The sequence below is a fragment of the Lissotriton vulgaris genome, chromosome 2_2 (assembly GCF_964263255.1).
Source record: "Lissotriton vulgaris chromosome 2_2, aLisVul1.2, whole genome shotgun sequence".
Classification (NCBI taxonomy): Eukaryota; Metazoa; Chordata; class Amphibia; order Caudata; family Salamandridae; genus Lissotriton; species Lissotriton vulgaris.
The window spans coordinates 291,235,882-291,250,152 of NC_141688.1; the positions used below are offsets into that span (position 1 = coordinate 291,235,882).

Here is a 14,271-nt window from a genome sequence, read left to right on the forward strand (position 1 = left end):
GGGAAGTTTTTAGGTGGTTTTACTCAGATTTATATACCCCGGAGGATTTAGGGAGCTTGGTAGACATCGAAAATTACTACAGGAATATTTCTCCGCCGACAATGCCCGAAGAAGATAGGGAGATATTGGAGGAACCTTTACAGCTGGAAGAACTTACCGGTGCCCTTGGAAGTCTACCAGCAGGAAAAGCAGCAGGGCCGGATCAAATCCCACTCGAATTCTATCAAGTATTTAAAGATGTGCTTTTGGTAGATATCTTCTTCATAATGTTGCAAGCGCAATTAGGGGAATCCACTCCGGATTCCTGGGGCGGGGCTGATATTATTGTAATTTTAAAAAAGGGGAAGCCAACAGAAGCACCAGGATCATATAGACCAATCACAGTGATGAACTCAGAAGTCAAAATATACTCCAAAATTTTGGCAAAAAGATTGTCAGGGATTATTGAGCAACTGGTAACCCCCACACAGCATGGGTTTATACCCGGTAAAGGCACACACACAGCACGTTAGGACTGTTGTCACTATGTTCGACTCTGCAGGTGTCCTAGGGGACCCTGTCGCAGCACTCTTCCTAGACGCTGAGAAGGCGTTCGACAGGGTCTCCTGGGACTATCTCTGGCACGTTATGAGGTGGTGTGGGATAGGTGAGACGTTTTTAAAAGCTATACAGGCCCTTTATAACACTCCAACAGCCAGATTTAGAGTTAATGGAGGGTTGTCAGCTGCAGTAAAAATCGCTAGGGGAACCAGGCAGGGGTGCCCCTTCTCGCCCCTTCTCTTTGCGCTATATCTTGAACCACTACTGCGGCGTTTCAAAACTAACCCTGAGATACCACCAATGAGGGTAAATAACTGTATCGTGAAGACTTTAGCTTACGCAGATGACGTAGCCATACTAACCTCGAACCCTTCTTTAGCTATAAAAGAGGTAGAAGCAGAGGCCCAGGTGTTTGGGCAGATATCTGGCTATAGCTTGAATAGATCTAAAACGCAGATTATAAAGAATATATACGCCAGGTGTGATGACAACAGGGTGGTTAGCTCTGTAGTATATTTAGGGGTTTCACTATCGGCGGACTTGGATGTGGTGGTTGAGAGTAATCTGTCTCAATTAATCTCTAAGGTAAAGGGAGATCTGGAGAGGATGAACAATCTCCATCTTTCTCTCATGGGTTGCACTAATCTGATAAAAATGTTGATTTTGCCCAAATTTCTTTATTTTTTTTAGATCTATCCGCTTGGTTTTTGAAGTTAAATGGTTTAATTTGCTAGAGAATGTACTGAATAGGTTTATTTGGGCACACGGGAAGACCCGGCGGGCTTACAGATATATGTCTCTCCCAAGAGAGAGAGGGCGCTGGGGGGCCCCTGATTTTAGGTTAAATCAAATGGCTGCAGCATTACAGTATATGCAGGGACTAATTGGGGGTGGGGGACTTGAACAATGAGTTACGACCATGTCCACAGAAGTTTATTCTGTAGTATTGGGGGCGGAGGCAGAAAACTGTTTTTAAATAGAGTAGAGTTTGGGTACTACAAAAGGACAAGATTCAAGACTGTACTGGCAGCAGTTAAGATATGGAATACTCTTTTAAAAAAGGCGGATTTAGGAAGATATAATAGGTATGTCCACTATATAAGAATAAATCCTTCCCTGAGGAAGTCTTTGCTGACTTAACAATGGCTGGCTGGGAACAAAATGGGATGATACAGATTAGGGATCTAATGGATGATGAGGGGATTGTTCAGTTTGCAGACCTCACCCTTAAGTATGGTATCGAAAGAAGGGATTTTTTAAAATTTTTGCAGGTAAGGAGCTTTCTTAGTAATAAGCAGGGTGGGGCTGCGGGGTTTGGCCGTAATGAAATATTGGAGAAGATAAAATTAGGAGGGGATTGTACGATCAGATCCCTCTATGCAAGCCTTATGCTCGGGTCCCCTGCAATCTCAGCATTATAAGACTTTGTTCTCATTGTAGCACACCCCAGCTAGAATAGCTAAGTGGGGAGGCTCCACCGGTACCACCTGCCCTCGATGCAATGCAGTGGATGCAGATATCGTTCATTTGTTCGCCACCTTCCCCCAGTTACACACTTTGATTAAAAACTTAGAAGATTTTCTTGGTAGTACATTAAGATTACGAGCACAGTTGACACCTATGTGGATCTTGTTGGGGAGGGTCATGGGGGGGGGATTCTACTAAAAGGAATTTATGTTTATCGCTGCCGCAGTACTGAGGCTGACAATAGCAAGAGCATGGTTGGATAAGACCCCCCCGGTTAAGCAAACTTGGCTGGCAAATCTATTAGCTATGTATAATCTTGAGAAGGCAATTTATGCACGTAAGGGAAAAAGGGGAAGAAGGTTAGGTTTAAAAATCTGGCCGCCAATAGCGAAATGGAAGGAGAATATAACACTGTAGGGCAATTTATGTGAAATGTAACATGAATTATAGGTTCCATTAAGCTTAAGTTTATGAAAATGTACTTCATATTTTCTTATTTAGTACTCTATTCTTTTGTTTAATTTTGTTGGAGCCATGTAAAGTGTGAGTAATGTCATCAAACCAGATAGGGTAAATTATAATTGTAAAATTAATTGGTTAAATGTATAATATATATAATACAATGTGTGTACTGGGAAAAAATAAAAAATATATTTTAAAAAAAAAAATCTCCTTTGCACACAATATTTTTGATGTCGAGAAAACTTACCTTGATATTTTACACCATTGATATTCTTGCCAGTCGATATTTTTTCATCAATATTCTGGCCCTGAACTGCTTTCACTCTCAGCAAGGCCCTATTCTGCTCCTTCAGTCTGAGGCCCCCACCGGTGCATGCTTCCACCCTCAGCCCGCCCTCTCTGATCTCTCAGTCTGGGGCCCCCACCTGTGCATGGCTACCACCCTCAGCCCTGCCCTCCTCTGATCTCTCAGTCTGGGGCACCCTCATATGCATGGCTTCCAGCCTCAGATCGGCCCTCCTGTCTGAGGCTCCGTCATGTGCATGGCTTCCACCCTCAGCTCCGCCCTCTCTGCTCTCTCGGTCTGAGGCCCCCACCTTTGCATGCCTTCCACCCTCAACTCGGCCCTCTCAGCTCTCTCAGTCTGAAGCCCCCACCTGTGCATGGCTTCCACCCTCAGCCCTGCCCTCTTCTGGTCCTCCTATCTGGGGCACCCTCATATGCATGGCTTCCACCCTCAGCTCGGCCCTCCTGTCTGAGGCTCCCTCATGTGCATGGCTTCCACCCTCAGCTCAGCCCTCTTTGCTCTCTCGGTCTGAGGCCCCTACCTGTGCATGGCTTCCACCCTCAGCTCGGCCCTCTCAGCTCTCTCAGTCTGAAGCCCCCACCTGTGCATGGCTTCCACCCTCAGCTCGGCCCTCTCTGCTCTCTCAGTCTGAGGCCCCCACCTGCGCATGGCTTCCACCTCAGCTCGGCCCTCTCTGCTCTCTCAGTCTGAGGCCTCCACCTGTGCATGCTTCCACCCTCAGCTCGGCCCTCTCTGCTCTCTCAGTCTGAGGCCCCCACCTGCGCATGGCTTCCACCTCAGCTCGGCCCTCTCTGCTGTCTCAGTCTGAGGCCCCCACCTGTGCATGGCTTCCACCCTCAGCTTGGCCCTCTCTGCTCTCTCAGTCAGAGGCCCCCACCTGCGCATGGCTTCCACCCTCAGCTCAGCCCTCTCTGCTCTCTCAGTCTGAGGCCCCCACCTGTGCATGGCTTTCACCCTCAGTTCGGCCCTCTCTGCTCTCTGTCTGAGGCCCCCACCTGTGCATGGCTTCCACCCTCAGCTCGGCCCTCTCTGCTCTCTCAGTCTGAGGCACCCTCATATGCATGGCTTCCACCCTCAGCTCGGCCCTCTCTGCCCTCTCAGTCTGAGGCCCCCACCTGTGCATGGCTTCCACCCTCAGCTCGGCCCTCTCTGCTCTCTCAGTCTGAGGCCCCTACCTGTGCATGGCTTCCACCCTCAGCTCAGCCCTCCCCAGCTCCGTCAGTCTGAGGCCCCCACCTGTGCATGGCTTCCACCCTCAGCTCGGCCCTCTCTGCTCTCTCAGTCTGAGGCCCCCACCTGTGCATGGCTTCCACCCTCAGCTCGGCCCTCTCTGCTCTCTCAGTCTGAGGCACCCTCATATGCATGGCTTCCACCCTCAGCTCGGCCCTCTCTGCTCTCTCAGTCTGAGGCCCCCACCTGTGCATGGCTACCATCCTCAGCTCGGCCCTCTCTGCTCTCTCAGTCTGAGGCCCCTACCTGTGCATGGCTTCCACCATCAAAAAAGCCCTCCCCAGCTCCGTCAGCCTGAGGCCCCCACCTGTGCATGGCTTCCACACTCAGCTCAACCCTCTGTGCTCTCTCAGTCTGAGGCCCCAACCTGTGCATGGCTTCCACCATCAACTAAGCCCTCCCTAGCTCCGTCAGTCTGAGGCCCCCACCTGTGCATGGCTTCCACCCTCAGCTCGGCCCTCTCTGCTCTCTCAGTCTGAGGCCCCCACCTGTGCATGGCTTCCACCCTCAGCTCGGCCCTCTCAGATCTCTCAGTCTGAGGCCCCCACCTGTGCATGGCTTCCACCCTCAGCTCGGCCCTCTCTGCTCTCTCAGTCTGAGGCCCCCACCTGTGCATGGTTTCCACCTCAGCTCAGCCCTCTCTGCTCTCTCAGTCTGAGGCCCCTACCTGTGCATGGCTTCCACCATCAACTAAGCCCTCCCCAGCTCCGTCAGTCTGAGGCCCCCACCTGTGCATGGCTTCCACCCTCAGCTCGGCCCTCTCTGCTCTCTCAGTCTGAGGCCCCCACCTGTGCATGGCTTTCACCCTCACCTCGGCCCTCTCTGCTCTCTCAGTCTGAGGCCCCCACCTGTGCATGGCTTCCACCCACAGCTCAGCCCTCTCTGCTCTCTCAGTCTGAGGCCCCCACATGTGCATGGCTTCCACCCTCAGCTCGGCCCTCCTGTCTGAGGCTCCCTCATGTGCATGGCTTCCACCCACAGCTCGGCCCTCTCTGCTCTCTCAGTCTGAGGCCCCCACATCTGATGGCTTCCACCCTCAGCTCGGCCCTCTCTGCTCTCTCAGTCTGAGGCCCCCACCTGTGCATGGCTTCCACCCTCAGCTCGGCCCTCTCTGCTCTCTCAGTCTGAGGCACCCTCATATGCATGGCTTCCACCCTCAGCTCGGCCCTCTCTGCTCTCTCCGTCTGAGGCCCCCACCTGTGCATGGCTTCCACCTCAGCTCGGCCCACTCTGCTCTCTCAGTCTGAGGCCCCCACCTGTGCATGGCTTCCACCCTCAGCTCAGCCCTCCCCAGCTCCGTCAGTCTGAGGCCCCCACCTGTGCATGGTTTCCACCTCAGCTCAGCCCTCTCTGCTCTCTCAGTGTGAGGCCCCTACCTGTGCATGGTTTCCACCCTCAGCTCGGCCCTCTCTGCTGTCAGTCTGAGGCCCCCACCTGTGCATGGCTTCCACCTCAGCTCAGCCCTCTCTGCTCTCTCAGTGTGAGGCCCCTACCTGTGCATGGTTTCCACCCTCAGCCCGGCCCTCTCTGCTCTCTCAGTCTGAGGCCCCCACCTGTGCATGGTTTCCACCCTCAGCTCGGCCCTCTCTGCTCTCTCAGTCTGAGGCCCCCACCTGTGCATGGCTTTCACCCTCACCTCGGCCCTCTCTGCTCTCTCAGTCTGAGGCCCCCACCTGCGCATGGCTTCCACCTCAGCTCGGCCCTCTCTGCTCTCTCAGTCTGAGGCCCCAACCTGTGCATGGCTTCCACCCTCAGCTCGGCCCTCTCTGCTCTCTCTGTCTGAGGCCCCCACCTGTGCATGGCTTCCACCCTCAGCTCGGCCCTCTCTGCTCTCTCAGTCTGAGGCCCCCACCTGTACATGGCTTCCACCCTCAGCTCGGCCCTCTCTGCTCTCTCTGTCTGAGGCCCCCACCTGTGCATGGCTTCCACCATCAACTTTGCCCTCCCCAGCTCCTTCAGTCTTAAGCCCTCACTGTGATGGGAGACAAGAGGCCGCGCAATAAGTCAACCATGCTCTCTTCAGGGGCTGCTGTGCTCAGCCCCCAGTCCGTGTTTAATGGCGGCCACAGTCACTATTACTTAAACCCGCACTTCTGGGACATTAAGGGGCTTATTTACAATGCCCTTGCGTCACTTTTGCATCATTTTTAACATGGGGAAAGTGACGCAAATGTGGCGCAAGGGGCTTGTAAATCTGCCCCTAAGAGCCTGTAATTGGCGCGAGCTGCGTACACCCGCCCCGTGAGAGGCGCAAAGGCCCGCGCTCCTCTTCAAGGACCTGAAGGGGTGTTGAATTATTTGTGATGAAGGGCTCTCTGACCAGACGGCGCTCTCCCTCCCACTGCTGCCTCTGAATAGACCCACTCTTTACAAAGAGCACGCGAGCCGGAAATGAGGCACATTCAAGAAATATCAAACAAAAGCACCAAAGAAGCCTTTAGCGCCAATCCATGTTGCTGCACCATTCCTCTCTTCAACAAGTGTCTCTCTCCTCCCATCACTTTCAACGTGTGTCTCTCTCCTCCCGTCTCTTTTAACGGGTGTATCTCTCCTCCCGTTGCTTTCAATGGGGTCTCTCTCCTCCCTTTGCTTTCAACTGGTGTCTCCTCACAGCGTCTCTCCTGTACCTCTCTTTATAGTGGTGTCCCTCTTCGCAGTCTCTCCTGCCTCTCTTTTTCAACTGGTGTCTCTCTACTTACAGCGTCTCTCCTGACCCTGTCTTTTCAGTGCTGTCCCTCCTCGCGGTCTCTCTTAATACTGTCTTTCAACTAGTGTCTCTCTCCTCTCAACGCTTTCTACTAGTGTCTCCTCGCAGAGTCTCTCCGGTCCCACTCCTTCAGGTGGTGTCTCTTTGCTCTACTCGCAGCATCTCTGTTGTCCCTCTCGCTCAACTGTTGTCTCCCTGCTCACAGTGTCTCCCCTGTCCCTCTCTCCCAGGCAGCGGCTTAGGAAGGGGCGTGCGGTGGGTTTGGGCTACCCCGCGTGTCATCACTGAGGGGGGTGACAAAATGGCAGAAATATGTGTTTTTAAAATAAAAGAAATTACACTTGCAATTGTAAGTATCTTATTTTTCCTACTTTCTTTAATAATTTCAATGTGGGGGGTGACAAGAACTTTTTTTCCGCACTGGGTGGGGGGAGGGGGTGATAAGAAATTTCCGCTCCGGGTACCACCTGACCTTGCTATTCCACTGCTATCAGCTGGTGTCTCTCTCCTCTTGGCAGCTCTCCTCTCTCTCTCTTTCAGCTGCAGTCTCTATGTCAACATGTATCTACCAGTATTTTTGAAGTGCGATCCTTACCTTGCCCTTTGGAATTGTTCTCATCCTTAGTGTACGAGCTTAATTCGGGAAGTGTTTCTTTACATTTGCGTCTCCGGAGCTCTGAGATTTTCCTATAGTGTTAATGTAACACATTTCTGTACAAGAAGGAGGTGACTTGTGGGTTGGTCAGTGCTGAATCTGTTCATATTATACCAGGTCGTGGTGGCCTCAGGCAATCAATTTTGCCAACTAGGGCCAGTAATATGTACGGGGTACTCTACCCTACTCTGCACTGTGGCGCAGCTTTGGGTAACATAAATGACATTATTGTGCAAAATATAACCTCTCGAGGGAAATTAGCATGCATTTTGCATTTCTTCGATTTGATGAAACAAAATGTTTGGAAACATTCATCACTGGATGATGCAGTGCTAAAATGAGCATGCAAAAAACATACCTTTCCCTGGTAATACCTTCTCGTTGACATAGTCACGAGAAGGTATTCCCAGGGAGATTCCTTACATCAGTGTTATAAGAAATAATGATTAGGTATGGTTTTTTTGAATGCTTATTTTAGCATGAACTGTGGCTGAATATTATTAGGCACACAAATTACACATAATTAATGTGTGAGTGGAGTAGGGATCGCGCATGGTCCTGAAGAGAAGCCAAGGGGTTGGCTTTTGAAACATGTTGACCCAGTAGTAGGCAACTCATAAAAGTATACTCCCTACGTCTCCCCATTTTTAATGTTTCCAGCTAGAGAAGGCAATAAAATTAATATTTTTCACTAGCTAGGTAACTTTTAATTCTGCACTACTATCTTTCCTGACCCTACCACTCCCACCTCTGCAAAACACATAGTTTTTCACTTAATCAAGTGCTCCCACGTGTCCGTAGGTCGCAGCATGCCCCGCCCCGTAGAGGGACGGGAAGACCCCTATGATGAAGCATGTCACCGAATTAATTTTTAGTGTGTGAGGGGTATTTTAGAAAAAACATAGGGGCTTATTAGGATGACGGGCGGACTTTGTCCGCCCACCATCCTGTCTGAAATCGGGCCCGCCCGCCATTAGGGCGGGGGTCCCGTGGGGTGTATTAGGATGTGCCCGCCACAGTGGCGGGCACATCCTACATTTATAGCATTGTGGCGGGCGGTGCTCTCTGCACCGTCCACCACAATGCTATAAATGCATAAATGCATTTGCATAAACAAAGCGGCAGGCACCGCGTGCCTGCGCTTTGTTTATGCAAATGTAGAGGGTACCACAGGTACCCCCCCAGTGCAACCCGCACCCATCCTTCACTTAGGGGGCCCGGAGGGGGCCCCCAGAGTGAAGACCGCATGCCTTTCCATGACAGCATTGCCGCCACGGAAAGGCATTAGTAAAACCGCATCCTAATATGGCAGGCGGTGTCTGACAGACACCGCTACCATAGAAAACCTTTTCCGCTCCGGTCGCCATGCGACCGGGTGACGCCTTGCGACTTGCAACTAATATGGCAGGGGAAACGAGTGTGGATGTCTGGCGGATTGCCCGGGCCAGGCTGGCGGTGGCTACCACCAGCCTGGCGGGGGCAATCTGCCCGACATCGTAATGGGCCCCTAAGTGTGTTTCCCAAGGCAACTCTTGGGCTGAACACCATTTTCCCACCACCACCATCACCATCATTATATCTTTACAAACAAGGAAGGATATATTGTATTGGTAGAATCTTTTTGTTGAATTAGTAAACTCAGTCACCAACAGATTTTATTTACAGACAAGTGAGTACAGGCAAGCCGGTAATGCCACAAGCCCTGTTGTACATGGCTCTAGAGCAACTACACCTCCCAGGGCACACCGCAAAGGAGTATCTGTAGATTGATTTATTCCACAACTATCTGAAACAATCACTATATACAGTGCAGAATGTGCACTTTGTCAACAATATAGCCCCAAGCCGACCTTAACACCTTGCCTGCGTCGAACGTAAAGCTCCAGTGCTGAACGTTCGAAAAACGGGTGGGGTACCGTCGGCCAATGGAGGTTCGCAGCACTACCAAGGTAGTGCACGTGACGACCGTTGGCCGACGGCAGCAGCCAAGGGGTTAAAAGTGATCACTTCAACAATACCACACCCAATAGGCCCATTAAAAAAATCTACACTTTTGTCGACATTTTAGATAGATGTAACAATTACAGCTATCGATTAGCAGTTGTTTGAACATTCTCACAATGGATTGAGAAAGGACACAGTGTACAAAATTATGCAATATTTCAATACATTTGCACTGCCTTAGGAATGAAACATAAACTGTCCTGTGTTTATCACCCCAAAGAAATGGTATCATGAAGCACCTGAATGGCCTTCTCAAGAATTAAATAAGCAAACTATGTGCTACTCTGGAAAAGATATGGCTGTACTGCCTACCACTGGCTTTGTACACCATCAGATATCAGCCAGGAAGCAATCTTCAATTAACACCACATCAAATAGCTCACTCCTTTAATGATATTGCATCAAAAGACAGATACCCACAAGACAGCGGAGGTTTTAGAAATTGAAATGAGTTGTTATTTTTTTGAGTTAATAAGGTCTGTTAGTTCTTCTCTAAACAGGTATTGCGAAAGGAGAAGACCGTCTCAGCCCAGCAGACAAGCCCAATACCAGTTGGCCAACAAGTTTACGTGCAGAATTGTGTCAGAAAATTGAAGGATCTCAAATTCAACTGCCCTTTTCAGTGACAATGAGTACCCACACTTAAATGAAAGTGAATGGCAGGAAACCATGGATTCATATGACAGATGTGCAACTGGCCTCAGACACTTCGACAGACAAGAGGGGGAAGTCGAGGCACAAGAGAAACAACGTCTACCTTCAAAGTTTGAGTGGAGTATTTCATCGACTCTACTAGCGACAGTTAAGTATTGCTGTTTTGTTTTTGTTTTTATGTTTTATGTTGGCGGCTATACTGCAATGGCATTTTACCTCATGTATGGGTCTATTTAACAACAGTTTACACTCGTCCAAAGAGGTACCTCCAAATATTACCCTGCATCTGTTATACCTTTTCCTTTGTAGAATACAAGCACAGATGCAATGACTGCAGGTCATACATGAAGCATTACTATTAAGCACCACGGAATATGAGAAATTTAGCAGATGTAATGAACGACCTAACAGACCACAAAGAGTTAGTAGTGTAGTTAGATGAAATGGCCAATGCAGGGATTATGAGGTACAAGGATGAGACTCGGAGAGCTAAAATAATGCAGCAGGGATTTTTAGAGGTATGCTGTCCTATGATTTTCTTTCAAGAATTACTCCGCTACACCCAGGCCCCATGATTGTCAGAAAAGGCCTTATTTCTGAGTAAATGAATAAGTATACGTTCAGGTTCATTGGTTCCATGACGCTACATTTGGATGCAGGGCCTTATGTCTATAGAAGCGGAACTAGACTGACAATAGCATGAGGTAGAAGTGTCACGCAGCATGGGATGAGACCATATCTTCTACTAACTTGGGTAGGAACACCCACAACACTACTAGAAGGTAGAACACCCACTCTTTTCTCTTTGTGTTTCAGGGGAAATGGAACTGTTGCAACATCACAAGACATAATGCTGACATGCAATGGCACACCTCCAGCCTAATGGATTTTTACTGGAATTGTGGTGAGTGGCTGTATATGTGCCTTCCATCAGGTAGGCGAGGACTCTGCTCCTTGATCACCATGCACATACCCCCTCCCCCGGTGATTCCAGAACCTGCAATCTCTCAAGTACATGACCATCCCATAAGCTGCCTAACAACTGTACACCACCATCAGAGGAAAAGAGCCGCAGAGTATTTGGGTTATAATGACTGGGAAGACATCCCACAACAGCAGAGGCTGTCCAATGAGGCACACATCTTCTTCAGCAGCATCCTTCCATTTGTTCAAGCTCAATCAACTGCACGTTGGCTCCAGATTACCTGCTGTGAGTTGATGAAAGCCATCAACCCCACCTAGAATGGGTTCAACATGATCAAAGAAGAGTTGCAAGCCATGAGTGTAATGATTATGCAGCATAGATATGTATTAGACTTAATGACGGTGCTAGAAGAGGGAGTATGTGTCAAGATTCAAACTGCCTGTTGTGCAAACATTCCAGCCAATGCTGCCGATAATAGATCACTAACAAAGGCAATACAAACTCTGCATACCTTACAGATTTAAATGGCGAAGAAGGGGGTGCCTCAGACAAATGGTTTTCAGGGTGGTTCACTTGGGTACTGTCCTAGATGTCAGGACCACTAAGGCCTTGCTGCCTGTTCTTGTAATGTTGATGTTCTATGTCTTCTAGATAGTGATAGGGTGTTGCAAAAGTGTTAGTCAGAAGTTGGGAGGGATGTTCACTTATAGATTGGTCAATAAAATGCCAAACGTTGAGAAGAATGTATACAATAACTCCAAGCTAAAGGGAAAGTGAGTAAATATTTGAAAATTCAACTAAAGGGGGGAATGTTATAATGAATGTAGAAAATGAAGAAGGCCTACTAATGTCAATGCAAGCATCCACGGAAAAACGTGTACAGATGTACGTGTTAAAGAAAAAATACAGACTTAATCTGTCTGCAGTAGCAGAACAGAAGGCTCGAATGGAGTTAGGACCTGGGGAGGGAAGTAGATGTGAGCTTTAGTAGAATAGAAAAATATAATTAGACACAGTAGAAATGGAAAGTCACAGGCCTGCATTGTTAGACCACGTGTCAGAAAATTTTATTGTATAAGCAGCACAAAGTCACAGGACGTGGGAGGTTAGGCCGTGCACAGCAGTAGACTTGTTGGGATTATAGCATATTTAGGCTCCAGAGCACAGGACAAGCCAAGAACATCAGCTGTGCAGTGGTTATGTGGAAATGTAATAAGAACAGTATTACCTTTTGATAGACAGTTGTGCTTGAGTAAATGCTTGATTGAATATGCATACGTAAGATGTATTTGCAGGCGGTTACAGAAGTACAAAAGAAACTGTCCTCCACGCTGTAAGGTGAAGTTCAAATTCCAGGTCCATGGAGCTGACTGACCTTCACGCGCTTTTTTATTAACTTTGTACTAAATTGTAAACAGAAGTCATGTCCTCTTTTTATTTCATCCAGCAACAGTTGTCTCCCTCCTCGTAGCATCTCTCCTGTCCCTCTCACTCAACTGATGTCTCTCTCCTCATAGAATCTCGTTTGTTCCTCTTTTACAACTGGTCCCTCTCTTCTTGCAGTATCTCTCCTGTCCCTGTCTTTCAACTGTTGTCTCTTTCCTCGCAGCGTCTCTCCTGTCCGTGTCGCTCTCTTTCAAATGCTGTCTTGCCTCGCAGTCTCTGCTGTCCCTCTATTCCAACGGGTGCCTCTCTCCTCTCAGCATGTTTCTTGTCCCTCTCTTTCAACTGGTGTCTCTCCTCGCAGTTTCTCTTTCAGCTGCTGTCTCTCAACGCAGCTTCTCTCCTGTCTCTTTCTTCTGTTGCATCTCCCCTTGCAGTGTCTCTAATGTCCCTTTCAAGTGTTGTACCTCTCCTCGCCATTAATGATAATGGGGTAACCCAGTAACCCTCAGAACCTGGGTATTGGAGCTAAACGAAAACAATGGTTCTGTTGGGAGTCAAGAGTACTTAGTTTCACTGTACTAAATCCGTTTCACAAATATTGTATTAAGCCTCAAACGAATTGTACAAAGAAACACACAACACAAAATTACGGTCTAAAGATACGCTGTTTTTTAGTATATACATTTTTCTCCCTCTTTTTGTTTATACTGTGCCTCTTTCCTCACAGCGTCTCTCCTGTCCCTTCCTTTAAGCTGGTGTGTCTCCCCGCGGTCCCTCTGTTTCCACTGGTGTCTCTCCTCGTGGTCCCTGCTGTTACTCTGTTTCAACTGGTGTCTCTCCTTGCTGTCTCTCTTGTCCCTCTCTATCAACTGGTGTCTCTCCTCGCAGTCTCTCTTGTCCCTCTCTTTCAACTGGTGTCTTTCCTCGCTGTCTCTCTTGTCCCTCTCTTTCAACTGGTGTCTCTCCTCGCAGTATCTCCTGTCCCTCTCTTTCAACTGGTGTCTCTCCTCGTGGACCCTGCTGTTACTCTGTTTCAACTGCTGTCTCTCCTCGCAGTCTCTCTTGTCCCTCTCTCTCAACTGCTGTCTCTCCTTGCAGTGTCTCTCCTGTCCCTGCCCCTTTCTTTTGACTGGTGTCTTCTGTCCTGTCCCTAAATATAGTGACTGGTTTACTAAAATAGTAGTAAATCTGCTCCCATTGAGGGTACTTTTTGAATGGGTGCAAATCTACTACATTTTGGAACTCACTAACATTGTCAGCAGTCGGCTTGGAAAGCTGAAGCGGCCTCAGGTCCCAGACGCAGCACAGGCAATGGATGGATGGATGGAAATAGTAAATTCAATGTCAGTCCTGCGGGGTAGCATCCTGCCCATCGGTTAATACCCACTGTACCACTGTAGAGAGAGGCACACCTAATGCAGATCAGTAGTAGTACTGAGCCTGCTCCTCTTGGGGACAGGCCATCCGAACCATGGTCAGCCCCAATGTGGTCCACCACTTCTTTTAATTAGGGAATTTGAGATTCATCCTCCAACCCCACAATCTCACTGACTAAGCTACACCCTATGTCAAACCACTCCCACACAGCAGGAGTGGGCTAGGGGAGGTGTGGGTGAGTCATGGCAGGCCATGCTGCTCTGAAAGTAGCTCCCGAGCCTGCAGGACACTAGACAAATGCCAACGTGGGAGCTACACCCAGCCGCTGATGATGGACTGTGCTGGTTAGATCTGAGCCGGCTATGCTGTATGACCCAAGGCTGCCTGGGCTAAGAAATAACAAGTGCACCTCTTTCTTCTTTGATGCTTATTCCAATCCTCCCCTCATGCCTCCTCTCAGCTCATTTACTTGTCTCATAACTAGTGCCAGACCCCAGTGGGGCCATTCATATCTCTCTAATGCACAGCTGGGTCGGGGCCCAAAGAACGCAGTCGTT

General features: G+C 49.0%; 1 pseudogene; it reads left to right on the forward strand.

Moving 5' to 3' along the window:
• Positions 1–10,989: 10,989 nt before the first annotated feature.
• LOC147729325 (uncharacterized) lies at positions 10,990–11,728 on the forward strand (annotated as a pseudogene).
• The last annotated feature ends 2,543 nt before the right edge of the window (positions 11,729–14,271 follow it).